Genomic DNA, 17,502 nt, shown 5'->3' with positions numbered 1-17,502 from the left:
CACACGTACCCTTGAACTTAAAATAAAATTAAAAAAAAAGAAAAGAAAACAAAGTGAGGCAGTCAGACCCCAGAGAACCTATACTCTCCCCCCAGTGCTTTAGCAAACATGACCTCTTTCTGGTGGGCAGATCTGGAAGGCTGGATCAGTTTTCATTTGCAGCCCAGGGACTTTCTGGTGCTCATCGTCTTGTCCCTGGTCCCAGATTCAAAACTGGCACTTTGGCTGGACCAGATGCTCCTGACCTTTTGTCAAGAGGAAGGATATCCAGGGCACCAAAGGGATCTCACCAAGAGGTAGAAGGTGTCTAATGACCCAGGTACAACAGGAGACCCTGAAGCTCACAGGCTGTATCTAGGGTAGCATGGGTGATGCTATAAGCACACCCCTCCCCAACACCCATACAAAACTAGCACCACTGTGAACTTGGCACCAATGGGCGAGCAAGTGTAAGGTCTACAGATAAGGACCCGAACTGTACAAGAACAGTCTACAACAGAGACACCCCTTGGCAACCTCTGGCAGAAGATGCTGCTGAGACTCCAGTTATCTCCTTCTCCAACGTTTGGAAGTTGAACCAATTCCACTCTGTGGATTGTCAGATGAAGGTGAGATGCGGGTGCTGCTGGGAGGTTTCAAGATGGACATATTAAACCTCCTGCAAATATTGGCAATAATGTTTAAATAACCCTTTGGGAAAATTAGAGCAAATTGATCACATTTGTACCCTGAGTACATAAAGCAGGCCGTACAGGTTATATTGTCAAGGAAATATATATTATAATACAGGAAAATGCCATTTCTTAAGTTTCTAAGATAGGGAATAAAAGATGATACTTCCTGGGGATAGAGGGAGTGAGATGAACTCTGGCACACCATGGAAGAAACTGCAAATGGGTGCAGCTCCGCCGGAGAGCAGTTTAACACCGTGCCTCTCAATCTCTCCAGGATCAACAAAGAGGTATGGGAAAAGATGCTCACGGCGGCATTGTCTATGACAGTAAAAAATTAGACACAAAAATAAGCGAAAGGTTAAACAAATGGGAAATATCCATACAATGGAATATTATTAGTCATTAAAGTTATTTTAAAAACATGTTTTCTGATACAAGAAAATGCTCATAAATGTTGTTTTAAAAAAAAAGACATAAAAATAAATAGGTGATAGGATTTCAACTGTGTGTGTGCGTGCATGTGTGTATGTGTGTGTGTGTTGAGAGAAATACAGCAAAATGTAAATAGCTAGTATTTCCCAGTGGTGGGATTTCAGCAGTGTTTTATTTTTCTTACTTTCCAATTTTCTGAAATGTCAAATTTCTAAAATTGGCATGTTACCATTATAATGGGAGGAAACAACCAAGAGAAGAATAGATTACTCTTATGATCTGTGAGAGGCTACTAATGAAGGATATAAACACAGAGCAAGGACAATAAAAGCTACAGTAAATAAAAGAGCAAGGAGAGAAGTGACTCCACGTTAAGTGCACACATATGTCTTTATGGCCCTTAGAAAGCTGCTGGCCAGAGGAAAATGGATGGTTTATGTTTATTATTTATCACTGTCACTGTCTGAGAAATAACACCCAAAGGGAAAAGCCAGATGGCATCCCAGCTAGGAAAGGACAGAGCAAAGAGAAGTGTCTAATAATCTGTAAACCAGAGAACACCTGGACGGGCAAAACCTGAGCACGATGGAGCCCCACACACTGTGTTGATAGGTGTTTGTGCTTTTCCATCTTTCTGCCACCTCAGCTCTCCTCATGCAAAGCACAGACAGCTTTAGCAGAATAACCAATGAGAAAAAATCAGTAACAACAACAACAACAAAAAGAGAAACAAGCAAACAAGCACCCCTCTTGCTTTGTCTGGCCCCAGATCCTCCCCATATGAACCAGCGCCCCTGGGGACACTTGAGCCCTCAGCCTGGGGCTGAATGGCACTGATTCAAAGCTACAGACAGTGTCCAATTCTGCAAGTGATGGCCGCAGATATAAACCTAGGATCCATGTGTTCAGCAGGGAGTAAGTTACAGGCTGGCTATTTCTAGTACTATGCAGTCTTGTCATTAGGTTAAAGGAAACACTAAACTCCTCTGCAAGGAACAATCCCCTCTCATCTTTGTATGCAAGAGAGAGAGATTTGTAAGTTTATGTATATTTCTAGAAACAGGAGTCCATACAGAGCAATTAGTTTATGTTCAGAGACACGTGCTCATACCTTTTTAAGGTAATTCAAATACAGTTCAAGCACGAACAATGCAATTGGGAGGAGACCATGTGCAAAGCCTTGGGAGAATGGTATTTCCTGACTTGAGCTAAGAATACTACAAAGAAATGACACAAACACAAATTTGGTGAGTCTTCCAGTATGCTAAATGCTTTGCATATGTTATTTTAAAAGAAATAGTCCTAAATGGCTTACATAATTTTTAACTATTTCCTGAGTTGTCACAGAACATATCAGGTCTATCCCAGTTACAAAACAATTTTAATGAGGAAGAATGTATGTCTTGGGTCGTGACATGTGCTCATTTTGTCGTAATAATAATTCTATCAATTTTACATTGTTTTATCATCGTCTTTTTACACAGTTATCCAATTTTCATTTCATTGCTTTTATTTCATTCTTTTAATAATATTCATTCTATCCTGTCATTCAGGTTAGTACCATTATATCATTATTCTAAAATAATTCTGTTTATTTTATTAGTCTTTTGGTGTCCTTTACCTGGTACCGTGATAGTGCTGTATCCATATTATTACATTTAATCCTCATAGTAACCTACAGTAGTTAATAATAATAATGTTATGCAGAAGAAACCCAAGGCTTAAGTAGGTCATGACTTGCCCAAGAGTGCATGGTTATCAAGCAAAGTAGAGGCTTGCGTTGGGGCTATCATCTACAAAGCCCCTGTTTACCCATTGTCCAACACCACCTCCCACTAGGCTACACTGATGAGAAGAAAGACACACTGAAATTCTCTGAAAATTTGTCACAAAAGACACTTAACCCAGTGTGATGGCCTCAGATAATAATGCCGCCCATTGACTCCAGCCATAAAACCCTTCCAGAGCCTACAGTGACCGTAATTATTGAGCTTATCACTGCACTATTTGCTGCTCTTGCCCAGAACAGTAGACAAGGCAAAACATTTTAGAGGCGGATAAAACACAACCATTTTTAAAAGGCAGGAAGTGCAGTTGATAAAAATGTAATTACTTGTTTCTTCATGGAAGATGTTTGCAAAGTAAAATCTCTGGTTTTGCTGTTGCTACTGCTGCAGACAATAAAAGACATTTAGGAAAATTATTGTCAAATTCTCTGAGCTCTATCAAGCAATTTCGCATTATGATTAATTGATTTTTAGGATGGTTTTATGCGTATGGACGTTGCATAAGCCTGACTCAGTATCTTATTCTGTATGAATTAAGAGAATAAATATGTTACACTCAGTTTCATATTCTGTGACGTAGTTCAAGAAAAGACGTATCGCTATCATACATTTCAGGTTACTGTTCTGTTTCCTGTTTTGGGTGTTTTGGTGTTAATGCAATCATTACATTATGATCACGTGATGCTTGTGAATGAAACCATACATTTGCAAGAGGGAGTTCAGGAAAAAAAACTTTCCTCCTCTCTATACCCATTCAACTCAAACCTGCTTTAAGAGACTAATTCTTTCCTATGTTTTAAAAAAAAAAAAAAAGATTTTATATTTTTTGTCACTGCGTATCTTTTAAAAACCCTCTACTTTTTATCTATTTGTATAAATTTAGGAAGTACAAGTACAATTTTATTACATGAAAATTCTCTACTTTAGACTCCCAATCTTTTTTCTTAATAAAACTGTTCAGTTCCCAGCAAGAGTCACAGCTCTCAACTGCATTTAACTGGATAGCTCCCTCATGCAGGAGAGGGGACAAGGCCACCTTCTCCCTTCCCCACCTAGCTCATCTGCCCCTCCCTTCAACGTGAAAGGATGAGAAATTACTTAAAGGGTACAAGGTATGTTATTCCAGTGATGGACACACTAAAAGCCCAGACTTCGCGACTATGCAATATATTCATTTAATAAAATTGCACTTGTGCACCATAAATGTATATAAATAATTTAAGATGCATCTGCCACCTCCAGAATTCAAGGGCAGGAAAGGATTTCCTCCAGCTGTAGTAGAGACTTGAAACCAACTCTCTCAGGGGCCCTTTCTTTCACATTTCAGAGGCCAATGGTAGGCACTGCCTCCTGCAACAGGCAGCTTTGGGTTCCTTCCTCAGCCCCTGTCCACTGGACATAACCAGCTCTGTTGGGTTCCAAATCCTCTACACATGGCCTTCGGCCAAGTTCCCCCAAGCCACCTCTAGGTCAGCTCTCCTCCACTCAGCTCCAACCTTGTTTCATGCATCCTTGTCCTGCAGACTCTAGAAGGGTAACCTATTCACAAATCAGCTTGCTCTCCAGGTGGCCACAGTATCTCCTGCTCTGTATGCTATAGTCTCTATTCCTCATCGTCTCCACATGAACAGCTCAAGCCCTCTCACTGGGCAGAGGTGAAAGAGAAGCACCCACCTCCCCTTCCCCATAGGGTCAAGGGGAAGAACGTGTACAGCATTTTGACCACTTCCTCTAAGAAATCCTCTCCCAACTTTGCAGTTTCTCCTTTATACAGTCACATTAAGTTGCAATCACAAATTAACCCCCAAAATGTTGGCAGCTTAGCAAAATTTTGTTCCACTTTTAGGCAAAGCCCGCTGAGAATCTGGATGCCTTATGAGGGCTGCTGCTCTATCAGGTGACCCTGTGATCCAGACAACTTCAGTTTTACGGCTCAGCCACAACCACCAAGGCTAGGGAATAGATTTCTTTCGGTGTTAATGCAATCAAGACTTGGGAAAGCCACATCCATTCTTTTGCACTTTGAAGTGACAGGTGTCCCATCCATACACAGACCACTAGCCAGACCATGTGACCCTAGTTCTGCAAGGAGACCAGGAAACATAAGAAAGCACAGGAGATATTGGTGAGCACTGGCATCTCAACTATACTTCCCAATATGGAAAAGAGGATTATGGACTGAAACAGATATTTAATCTTCTTAGCAAGTTCTTCAACATCAGAACATCTCACTTTGTTATATGGGGGTTGCTGGCATCTAATTTATTGGGCCTCAGCCAAAAAAGAGACAAAAAGGGTGCCACATAAAACATCCCATTATATCTGTGTTAACACTCTAAAATATTGCAAGATACAATGAGCAGAACTAACATTTGGTGAGTACCTACTAGGTACTAGACACTGTTTACATACATGATCCAATCTGACTCTCACGAGAATCCAGAATTAAAAGTAGTAATGCCCCAGTTCACTATAGAATAGAACCTGAATCTCTCAGACACTACAAACATTGGCCAAGGTCAGCTCATTAGGGAGGGAGTCATGTTTAAAAGCTAGACATGGCCAGGCGCGGGGGGTCACACCTGTAATCCCAGCACTTTGGGAGGCCAAGGCAGGTGGATTACCTGAGGTCAGGAGTTTGAGACCAGCCTGGCAACATGGTGAAACCCTGTCTCTACTAAAAGTATTTTAAAAATTAGCCTGGTGTGGTGGCATGCTTCTGTAATCCCAGCTATTCGGGAGGCTGAGGCGAGAGAATCTCTTGAACCCAGAAGGCAGAGGTTGCAGTGAGTCGAGATGGTGCCACTGCACTCTAGCCTGGGCAACAAAGCAAGACTCTATCTCAAAAATATAATTAATTAATTGAAAAATAAATAAATATAAAAGCTAGACATATGTTTCAAAATAGTATTCTCTTACACATCATTCACTTTTCATCCATCTCAAACAAAATACACTTACCACATAAATATGTTCTTTCAGCACCTGACATAATTCAGAAAGCTATAATAATCAAGTCAAGGGATCATTATCAGAATTAATGCTCTTCTCTGGACTGTAGAGATGTAGAGGCATTAGTAGGCTCAACGTAATAGTGCATTTCTTGCACTTCCATCAAATCAATTATTTCAATGTCACGTGTGCTCAGAAGAGCCATGTCTTCCATAGACTCGAGCCCTAGTTACACCCTCAGTCTTACCCATCTGTGGCCAATGAAAAAACCTAAAGGGGATGGCAGGGGTAATGGATGAAAAAGTGCACTGACCCATGATTCCTTCCTCCTTGCCTGCTGTCCTCACCTCCATCTTGACCTCTGTGAGGTCTGTTAATTAGACTCCTACTTCCTGTACAACTAGAATGTGTAAATCTTGAGATATTCTACCTATAAACATCAACGGTTCATGCAATTTTTAGGATATTGACACTGTATAACAAGTAAATGTGTCATAGTATGACTCCAGGCTTCCTCATTCTCTGGAAAGTTGGTATCAATTACTTGTTTGAAAGTACATAAGCTATAGGAAATTGAATTAATTAAAATTGCATTTTGGATTGGATTTTAATCCTTGAATTGGATTAAAAGTAAATTGTGTATTTTTGAATGTGCAAGAGATGAGGCATCCTCAACAGCAGGTAACAATTTAGAGAACGAGAAAACAAGCTCAAAGAGAAGGTCAGTCCTGAACCACTTGTAGCCTATGAGGCAAAAATAAGCCTTTTTCAAAGGATTTCCCCATCCTAGGAAATAACCATTTCCTATGGCTCCAGAGATACTGGAGTGCTTAAGAATTTAGTAGTGTAAAAGAAAAGACAAAAAAAAACAAAAAAAGAACCATGTACAGTAGTGTGAATGTCATGTCAAGCAATCTGATGATCTCTCCAAAGCTGGGTGAGTCCCCAGGCAGGTGGACCTCAGTGGCAAGCTGGGGGCCACTTGTCTATCCTCCTCTCCTGAGGACATCCAATTCAATGTCATAAATATGTAATGAGTACTCTGTGCAGTGGCCCAGCATTCTCATTGCAAGACAGATAGACATGAGTGTGACGCTAGCCTTGCATTTAGGAAAATTATTCTTCTATGCTACACACTAAGTTACTTACTGAACTGGAACCTCATCCCTACCCCAGTCTACAAGGCTTTCTCACTAAATTTCAGACTTCAGTCACTTGATTCAGCAACCTTGTTGAACTGCCAAGATCTGTGCTAGGTACTAGAGACAAAAATGAATATAATATAGTATTTATCTTTTTTTTTTTTTTTGAGACAGAATCTCACTCTGTCACCCAGGCTGGAGTGCAGCGGTACTATCTCGGCTCACGGCAACCTCTGCCTCCCGGGCTTAAGCGATCCTCCTAACTCGGTCTCCCCACTAGCTGAGACAACAGGGTGTATGTCACTATACTTGGCTAATTTTTGTATTTGTTTGGTAGAGACAGAGTTTCACCATTTGCCCAGGCTGGTGTCTTTATCTTTAAAGATTTTATACTGTACTGAGAGAGACAGAACGGACAAACATAGCAAAAACGAACATGTGACAGTGGTTATTTCTTAACCCTTCAGAACAACTAGTCTAGTGGGGATTTTGATCTCTAGAAGAAAACAAAGGTTACAGGCATGGGTCATGGATTAGGTCCCCAGGAAGGAGGCAGGCAGGGCAAAGAATTTGGAAAGGGAGCATGTAGGAGATGTTCACTGTTGGCCCCACAGGCAATTCCTCTCCATCTCCCTGCCAGTAGGCTGAGGCTCCTTGATCACAGGGAAGGAAGCAAGAACCCAAGCCTACCTTTCAAGGTATGAGTCATGATCATTCTAACTCAATAGGAAATCCACTTATCTTAGCCATAGATTGGTCTTGGGGTGGACACAGTTCTGGCCAATGATTCATAAGGGGAAGTCCGTAGGGGGCCTTCATGTGTAGAATAAAAAGATACAATCTCTCTAAGGAGAGAGCTTGAGAGATTTGGTACCTCCCTTCCTGTGGCAGTTCTTTGAGAACACAGGGCCCTGGAGTTGGACCAGCCATCTTATACCCATGAGGTACTAACCTGAGGCTGAAGCATCAGCACAAGGTTTCAGAGAAGAAGAATATAAAGCAAGCGTGTCTAATTCATGGACCAAGACAGCTTCGAATGTGGCCCAACACCAATTTGCAAACTTTCTTAAAACATTATGAGGTTTGGTGATTTTTTTTTTTTTACCTCATCAGCTATTGTTAGTGTTCATGTATTTTATGTGTGGCCCAAGACAATTCTTCCTTCAGTGGGGCCCAGGGAAGCCAAGGATTGGATACTCATTATATAAAGTGTCTGGGTCCCAGCCGAAATTGTTGAACCACCAAAAGACCCTGGTACTGCCTACCTCTAAACCGCTTTGTAAGTTGATGAACATCTTCAGAAATAAAGTTAGTGTTCATCAAGGGTTCTGTTACCTGCAGCCCAAAGCATCCTAACTCTAGAAGTGTAGAAAAAGTCAAGGAGCTCCCATGATGTGCCAGGATTCTACTAGTAGCCTAAGATAGCAAGGTAAATACGTTATTATCTGTGCTGTCATAAACCAGCCATTACCACATAATGCTAAGAAAGATGTGTGAGCTCACAGTGGCGGGGACAGAGCATTATGAAGGAGAGACTTCCTGAGGGTAAGATCTGAGCAGGGGCTGCTGGAAGGCTGAGGGGATGAGGGAGAGCTGGAGAAAGAGGTGAGCAGAGCTACTGCATGCCGGCCGCATGCACTTTCAGGCAGGCTCAAAGGCTGCTCTACTGACAACCCTCTGAGGCCTCCCATAGAGCCTCCTCCTGAAAACTTCACCCCAAGGCCTCCCCATCACAGTCCTCTCTCCAGAGGTGGTGGAATTGATAAGGATAGCCAAAGGACCTGAGAGGTATTGCTCTAATAAAGTTCACCCTGGGGTGAAGAAAGATACACTTATAGAAACCCCTTCAGGCAGCAGACAATGCTCCCGTAGGGCTGGACTCTCTCCAACCCTACACCTCAGGAGGCTTCTCTCTCTGGATCATCTTCTCTTGGTTCCTGCAGGTAAAAAGTCCAAGAACCCTGAAGAAGAACACATGCTGGCAAGTGCTACCACCAGAGGGAAATGAAAATGATACACAACAATCCATTACATCCAAGCAGTGGAAACGATGCACCTGAATCAGTGTCTCCCCTGATGCTTAACTAATGCTCACAAGAATTCTATAAGTTGGCAATGTTATTATTCCCATTTTACAGATGGGTAAACAGAGGCTCGGATAATTTCAGTAATTGTCTCAAGGTCACATAGCCTGTAAGTAACTATGCAAATGGAGATTTGTTCATAGGTCTAATTCCAGAGTTTTGCTTTTTACCACTATGAAATCTTATCTCACAAAAACGGTAGAGTTCATTCCCATGGAATTTGTTGGCCGGCAGTCAAGAAAATGGGTACAAAAGTCTGTTCAGAAGCAATTTAAATCTATTATCTCTTAAATTCAACAAAAATTTACCGAGGGTTTGCTCTGGAGTAGGCACTGGGTTACAGAAATGTGCTCAGCAAGGCCCCTCCTCATGGCTTCAGAAGAACAAACAACCTCATATTCTAGACAGTCCTAACTTGAATCAATATGATATCAGACATCAGCTGACAACTACATGATTCAATCATTCATCTAGAGGCAAAATATCTGAAAAATTGAAAACTTCAATTCTTCATGAGTGGCGAAGCACAAATGGAGTCTGAAAAAGTCAATCCATCATTCATATGGTTGCAAAACTCCTCAAGCTTGATGCCATGAGGGCCCTACATAGAAATGAATGTGATGTCCTTCACCTCCTTTCTGCTGGCTGTTAAGGGCTTGGTCTTGCTTGATCTCACCTCCTCAGAGAAGGAGGAGCTGTGATGAACTCAACTTGTGGTTCCCAATTCCCCATCCTCTACCTGTTTTCCCCCCAGCTGCGGCTGCATAAGCTGCTTCAACACCTCCCAGAAACCTTTTGTGCTATTGTTGATCCTCCATTCAAATCTTTGGCAGTCAAGGAGCTAGGGAATTAGGTGCCGCCTTGTTTGCAGGCTTCAGGCTGGCTAAGTATACAGGGATTTCGCTCTTTAATCTCATCGGCAGGGGAGGCAGATTTTCCAGTATAAAACAACAACAGCCTTGTACATGCTCCCATGTCGAGTCTAGGAGAAATACTTTAAAACCCAAAGGATTATAAGTCATGCTGCTATAAAGACATATGCACACATATGTTTATTGCGGCACTATTCACAATAGCAAAGACTTGGAATCAACCCAAATGTCCATCAGTAACAGACTGGATTAAGAAAATATGGCACATACACACCATGGAATACTATGCAGCCATAAAAAAGGATGAGTTCGTGTCCTTTGTAGGGACATGGATGCAGCTGGAAACCATCATTCTCAGCAAACTATCGCAAGAACAGAAAACCAAATACCGCATGTTCTCACTCGTAGGTGGGAATTGAACACTGAGATCACTTGGACACAGGAAGGGGAGCATCACACACCGGGTCCTATTGTGGGGAGGGGGTAGGGGGGAGGGATAGCATTAGGAGATATACCTAATGTAAATGACGACTTAATGGGTGCAGCACACCAACATGGCACATGTATACATATGTAACAAACCTGGACGTTGTGCACATGTACCCTAGAACTTAAAAGTATAATAAAAAAATATGTAAAATAATCATAATGCTAGCATTTACTGAGACTTGGTCTTATTATAACTCCACTTCCTTTTTTCAAGACACAATCCCCAGACAAAGCATCTGGTTTTTGTCATTTTCAAAAATATGACTTGCTCTTTTTTTAATATTGATTTTATTTTTTTACCATTCATTCACAAAATATGTATTGACCACATACTGCATACAGCACACGTTTGAACGTGTGTTTCCTCTTGTTGATTCTCCTCTCTGCCCCCACCTCTCTCTCTCTCTCTCTCTGCTCACTCCTTGCCTTTGTCTCTTAGGGAAGTGGAAGTATTGATAAATGATCAGTTTGAGAGTAAAGCCTCTAGGAGAACTCAGTAAGACTGGCCTGAGGCCTGGCCTGGTTAACACACTTACTGTTGACTTAAGCACTGACATTGAAAAGGTACGCAAATTCTCAGTTGAAGCAAAGCGTTTAGAAAGATGTTTCGATGGTAATGCCTGAGTTCAAGACTATCTTAAACTTCTGTTTAAGTGAAGCAATGTATTTAAAAAAAAAAAAAAAAAAAAATTTCATCAACCTTGTAAAAGAACCTTGAAGGAAATGACTTGGAGCTAAAGGACTTTACTCCAGGACCTGCTGTATGTAGCTTCTCTTAAAATCACAGTTTCCATGAACCTATCTATGACATTAGTGAGGACTTACTGTACTCAGTTTCAAATATTGTTTCCAGCGCAGCTACGATGAAATAACCGGGAAGGTTCTTTTTCTTACGGTTTTTCTTTAGTCCTTTATTCATTACAGCTGCTACCAGGCGGCCAGGGACGGCACTGAGAGGTGACAACGTGTTAGCAGCCCTCGCTGGCTCTCGGCGCCTCCTCCGCCTCGGCGTCCGCTCTGGCCCCGCTCACGGCGCCCTTCAGCCCGCGGCTGCGCCGTGGGGGCCCCTCTCTGCGGCTGGCCGAGGCCTGAGCCGGCTCCCTCTGCTGGCGGGGAGGTGTGGAGGGAGAGGTGCGGGCGGGAGCCAGGGGCTGCGCGGGGCGCTGGCGGACTGACGCGGGTTCCCGGGCTGCGCGGCTCGGCGGGTCCCCGCACTGGGCGCCACAGGCCTGCACCTGCTGGGCTTGATCGGAGGCCGGGTCCCCTGCCTGGACCACCGTTCCCTCTTCCAGGGTCATTGGCTACGATGGCAGGTCTCTGTCTCTTTCTCGCTTCCCCTCTTTTCTCTTGGTTGTCTGGGACAAGCTCCCTCTGGGTTGCCAGAGTGCCTGGCCTAGGTGCCACAAAGTCCTCAGGGAGTGCCAGTGAGAAGTGAAGCCAGCTGGGCTTCTGGGACCAGTGGGGACTCGGAGACTTTTCTGTCTAGCTACAGGATTGTAAATTCACCAATCCGCACTTTGTGTCCAGCTAAAGGATTGTAAACCCACCAGTCAGCACTCTGTGTCTAGCTAAAGGTTTGTAAATGCACCAATCAGCACTCTGTCAAAACGGACCAATCAACTCTCTGTAAAACGGACCAATCTGCTCTCTGTAAAATGGAACAATCCGCAGGATGTGGGTGGGGCCAGATAAGGGAATAAAAGTAGGTCACCCAATCCAGCAGCAAACCTGCTTGGGTCGCCTTCCATCCTGTGGAAGTTTTGTTCTTTTGTTGTTTGCGAAGAATCTTGCTGCTGCTCATTCTGGCACCGCCTTTATGAGGTGTAATAGTCACTGCAAGTCTGCAACTTCACTCTTGAAGCCAGCAAGACCACAAGCCCACCTGGAGGGATGAGCAACTCCAGATGCACCACCTTTATGAATTGTACTGCTTACCATGAAGGTCTGCAGCTTCACTCCTGAGGCCAGCGAGACCACGAACCCACCGGAAGTAAAATCTCTAGATTCACCGCCTTTAAGACCTGTAACATTCACCGCAAAGGTGTGCAGCTTCACTCCTGAAGTCGGTGAGACCACTAACCCACCGGAAGAAAGAAATTCCGGACACATCTGAACATCTGAAGGAACAAACTCTGGACACACCATCTTTAAGAACTGTAACACTCACTGCGAGGGTCCATGGCTTCATTTTTGAAGTCAGCGAGACCAATAACCCACCTCCGGACACAGCACCAGAGTTTTGTGACCTCTGACCAAATTCCAGAGGGAGATAAGACCTCCAAACTGGCACACAGTGGAACAGAAGGCTCCCCAGATGGCTTTAGATTGTTAACATATCACTATAATCCCAACATTTCCTCCCAAAGAGAAAATCTCTGCCATTTTACCTGGGTTGTATGAGGATATATGTTCATGAATTGAGTCTATATGTCTGGAGTGCCGCCCTGCACATACTAACATTCCTCTCCCACCCCATACCCAGTCCTTAAAGACCTTATGCCTTCTGTTGTTTGGTAGAGGGTGTAGTTAGAGCTCACCTTCTTCATTCCTGGTCAGGAATAAAACCTACTTACTTTGTTCCCAATTGGGTGTTCTTTCTTTGCAACTAATAGAAAGTAAGGAAAGAACTCAAGTTACCAGTGACAATAGCAGTTTCCCAAAGGTAAAATGGGAATCTTGTTATTAAGATTGAAAACGCACTTATAGGTTAAATTGTGTGTGTGTGTTGCACTGGTTTTTTTGTTTTTTGTTTTTTGTTTTTTTTAATTTCATGGAGTCCTAGAGTTAAAAGGGAACTCCAATGTCATCAAGTCTTTATTGAACATATGTGAGGGTCTACTCATTGTGCTATGCTGGTGAACAGAATAACAACCTGCCAAAGGTGTTCACATCCTAATCCCAGAGGCTGTGAATATGTTATATTAAATGGCAAGGGGTAATTAATGTTGCAAGTGAAAATAAGGTTGATAATTCGCTGACCTTAAACAAAAAGATTGTCCTGGATTATCTGGATGAGACCAGTGTACACAGGGCCCTTTAAATGTGGAAGAAGGAGGTAGAAGGCCAGAGCCTGAGAGAGATTTGAAGATTTTACACTCCTGGCTTTCAAGTTGGAGAAAGAGGTCATCAGTCAACGAATACAGACAGGTGGCAGCTGATGACCATAAAAGGCAAGGAAATAGATTCTCTCATGGAACCTCCGGAAGGAATGCAGCCCTGCTGACAACTGGATTTTAGCCAACTAAGGCCCATTTTGGACTTCTGACCTCCAGAAATGTAAGATAATAAATTTGTGTTGTTTTAAACCACTAATTTTATGGTGATTTGTTAGAGCAGCAAAACAAACTGATGCAAGTAGGTTCATTTAGGTGCATTTGCTTTCTGATTTGATCTTTACTATGAGTCAGGGATTTATCTCCATTTTATAGACGAGAAAGTTGAAGCTCAGAGAAGCTAAATGATGTGCCCAAGACCATATGGCTAGTCAGTGACAGAGTAGAATTCAAAACCTAAGTCTGTCTCACTTGGATTCCAAGATTGTTCCTACACCCTGTGATGTATGTCAGTGGCTGACTCACTCCAGAGTCCTCTCACTAGTCCCAAAGACAATATAGGAAGGGGTAACTTTTTAAAATAAAATTCAAATCGAAAATGAAGAGAGAAATGAGAAGAGGAGAGGAAAGGAGAGATAAAAGTGCACTGCAGATGCTGTGGGCAAGCATTTTATAAAGCTTTTGTTTTAGGTATGTTTTAGATGGATGTCTGTGCATGATGTAAAATTTGTGTCTTATTGTAGTTTGAAGTAAAAAATATCTAACGCACACTGAAGTACGACACATCCACTGGAGAGAAAGGGAAAATATGATACAATTTCTTTCTTCAAGAATATTCACAATCTGAAGAGAAACATAAGCAAATCACTGGAAAGCAATTCAATATGGCTAGGTCAGTGACAATGTGCCAGCAAGTCACAGTCAGTGGACAGGCTCACAGCATCCTGATTACCAACTGAAGGTCCATGGGGGCCCGTCAAAAACTCACAAACATGCACAGCACAGGATTTATTACTTCACCACAAAACAACTTCTCATCTGGAGCCTGCAGTTGTTGTTAACAGCATCACTTCCACTTGTTTGTTCAAAACAGAAACAACATAATATTATGTTCCTTTCATCTCTTCTTTCACCAAGACCAGTAGATTCTGCCTCCTAAATCCCTAAATCATCTTTTTCCTTCCAATTATTGCCACAGCCTTGAGACGACTCCCCACCCCCACACACACACTCATTCATCCGGGCAACTGCAACATCCTTCCAGGCATCCTCCCTGACCCCAGTCTCTCCTACTCCAGTCCATGCTGCAGTCTACGGCCACAGATGTGATGTCTGGTGTCTCTCCCCTCCTTGCAGCCCTTCCTGGCTTCTCCCTTGCAGGTTGTGTAAGTTCAACACCAAAACCCCAGAAATCCTAATTTCCAACCGCCTCCCATTATACACAGACTCCACCACCTTCCTCCACTAAACTGCTTGAAATTTCCTGCATGGACCATTTTCATTCCTTGCAAACTTTGCATATACTGCTTTCTCTCCTTAGAATGGTACACTTCCCACTTTCCATCTAGGAAACCCTCCATCTAGCAAAGATAGAAATGTAACTTTCCTGACTCCCTTAGGCAAAAAAAAAAAAAAAAAAAATTGTGTCCCCTGATCTCTCATGTTTCTTTTACAACACTAATCCAAATGTATCCTATTTCCTTTTCCAGTGGTTCCAGGACAATAGTCACATCACAGCTATATTTTTACTCCAATACCTAATCCAGGCATGAGGGCAAGATGGGTGTTTCTAAAGAATAAGTAGCTGATCATTGGGAGGCCAAATCCGAAAGGCCAGGCCTTGATCTCCATCTGCCTCATCAGCGTTTCCTTCTGGAGGTCTCCCATGCACCACAATCTAACTTGTCCAGAGGTGGACTCTCGGTTCTCCTTATACACCTGATCCTTGTCAAGAGGGCTGCACCTTAGTAAATGCAACCACTTGAGCCAGAAATTTGGTCAAGCTCCCAAACACTCTCATCAGCCCAGTTCAAGCCATCATTCATCTTACCTCCCACACAGATTTGCCTTCATTTTCAGCTTCACCTCCTTAGCCCAGCCACTGTCATCACCTGACTGTGCTGCTGCAATGGCTTTTACGCTATTCCCACCACCTCCCCATTTGCCCAGCCGCACTCTAATCCATTCTGCATGGAGCAGCCAGTGAGAGAGAAAAACAGAGAGAGAGATCCAATCATGTCACTCCCCTACTTAAAATCTTTCAGTGACTCTAAACCTCAAGATAAAGTCCATTTTTTATTTTTAATTTGTTTTTTATGACACAACAAAGCCCTGTTCAGCCTGACTCCTGCCTAATTCTCCAGGAACTCCTCGCTTGTCCACCACATAGCTTTTCTCATGACTCTCTAAGCACTTTCCACCTGGGGGCCCTCCTGAAGCTTCCCTCTACCTAGAACATGAATGATGACCAGGGGCAATTCTATCACAGAGGTCGCCATTCTTGCCTAAGCTTAACTGACACTTCCCCTCAAAGCACCATGTAATTTTCCTTTTTGACACTGAGCAAATTTTCCATTTTACATTTTATTTACAAGCATGTTGGGTGAATGTCTCTGTACTAGACTCTAAGCTTGTTAAAGGCAGGGACCCCATCTGTCTATCTAGTTCCTTCCTACCTCCCCAGCTACTCGCCTGTCACACTGTAATTATGGGCTCACCAAACTTTGGATCGATGGAGGAATTTAATTAGTGATGATGATTATTCTGCAGAGCATCAGTCTCCCAGAAAAATACCGGAGGCCCTAGTTGGGGCCAGAGGGGAGCAGGGCAGGTAGGTTTGAACCTCAATGCCTTGCTTTGTCCAAAGAAGTTCTGCATGGTCTTATTTAGATGCTGGGTCTCCGCAGAAAAGTTTATTTTGAAAATAAACATTCTACTTGTAAAATGTGTAAGAATAAATATAAAAAATGGGAACCCAGAGGAAAGAGGTTGATTACAAAGGGACAGCATGAGGGAGTTTGCGGGATGGGTAGTAGTATTTTGCATCTCGATTGTAGTGGTGGTTACATGACTATCCACTTGTCAAAATTCATACAATGTGCTGAATTTTACAGTATGTAATCTTTTTAAAGCAAATGAAAGCGGGAAAGACTTGATTGCCTTTGGAAGTTGTTTTCAGGCTCATAAGATTGAAGTAATTTTATATCATAACCAAAAAAATTATGCCATAACCAACACAGAACTTAGGACGCTGAAATTCGATTTTCTGTACATGTCCAAATTCAAGGCTAGCCTGAATGTAAGGCATGCAGCCACTTTCCCAATGAGAAAATTTAAAAACCTGTATCTGACTCACTTCCATATATCAACTTTTAAACTAGGTAAAATTGCTAAATAGCTCCATGATTTATTTCATTAAATTAGTTATATATAAATATTTAATGTCACTTATTGCATACAGTAACATATTGATTTAGAAATGTGGCTTTTTCTCCCTCAAGTCTTATGAAACAGCTTTCTTGAAACTCTTCATGCACACTGCTAACAACAGAATGCCTGCTGTCACCAGAGCTGTATTTCGAGTCACACAACACAAAACACAGCCCTTCAAAACACATCCCGTCAAAACACATCATCTTCACTCCTTTCACGGTTATTTGAAGTATAGCATTTTCTGAATCCATGTGATGTGGTTGAAGCAATTTTTATTACTCTCATAGTTACATTCATGATCTCCACAGAGCAAGGCTTCTCAATGCAGCGCTACATTTGGACTGGATAATTCTTTGTCGTGGGGGCTGTCCTGTGCATTGTAAGATGTTCAGCAGCAACTGTGGCCTCCACCCGCTGGATGCCAGGAGCACTTCCTCAGTCATGACAATAAAAAGTGTCTCCAAAAGTTTCCAAACGTCCACTGGTGATGGGGCAAAATCACCCCTAGATAAGAACCGCTGCTGTAATCTCTTACTGTATTGCTATGTTGCATATTAAAATTATTTATTTATAACAACAGCAATA

At 42.5% G+C, this 17,502-nt stretch overlaps 1 long non-coding RNA gene across 1 annotated transcript in view; it reads right to left on the bottom strand.

Moving 5' to 3' along the window:
- Positions 1-11,478, bottom strand: part of LOC103216945 (uncharacterized) — a 535,367-nt gene extending 523,889 nt beyond the window's left edge. The window contains exon 1 of the long non-coding RNA XR_005237034.2: positions 11,258-11,478. This is a non-coding gene — a long non-coding RNA (uncharacterized lncRNA). The remainder of the gene's footprint in view (positions 1-11,257) is intronic.
- Between the last annotated feature and the right edge of the window lie 6,024 nt (positions 11,479-17,502).

Source organism: Chlorocebus sabaeus, chromosome 10 (assembly GCF_047675955.1).
Source record: "Chlorocebus sabaeus isolate Y175 chromosome 10, mChlSab1.0.hap1, whole genome shotgun sequence".
Classification (NCBI taxonomy): Eukaryota; Metazoa; Chordata; class Mammalia; order Primates; family Cercopithecidae; genus Chlorocebus; species Chlorocebus sabaeus.
Note: the sequence above shows the minus strand (reverse complement) of the source record. Positions and strands in the feature narration are given on the sequence as shown.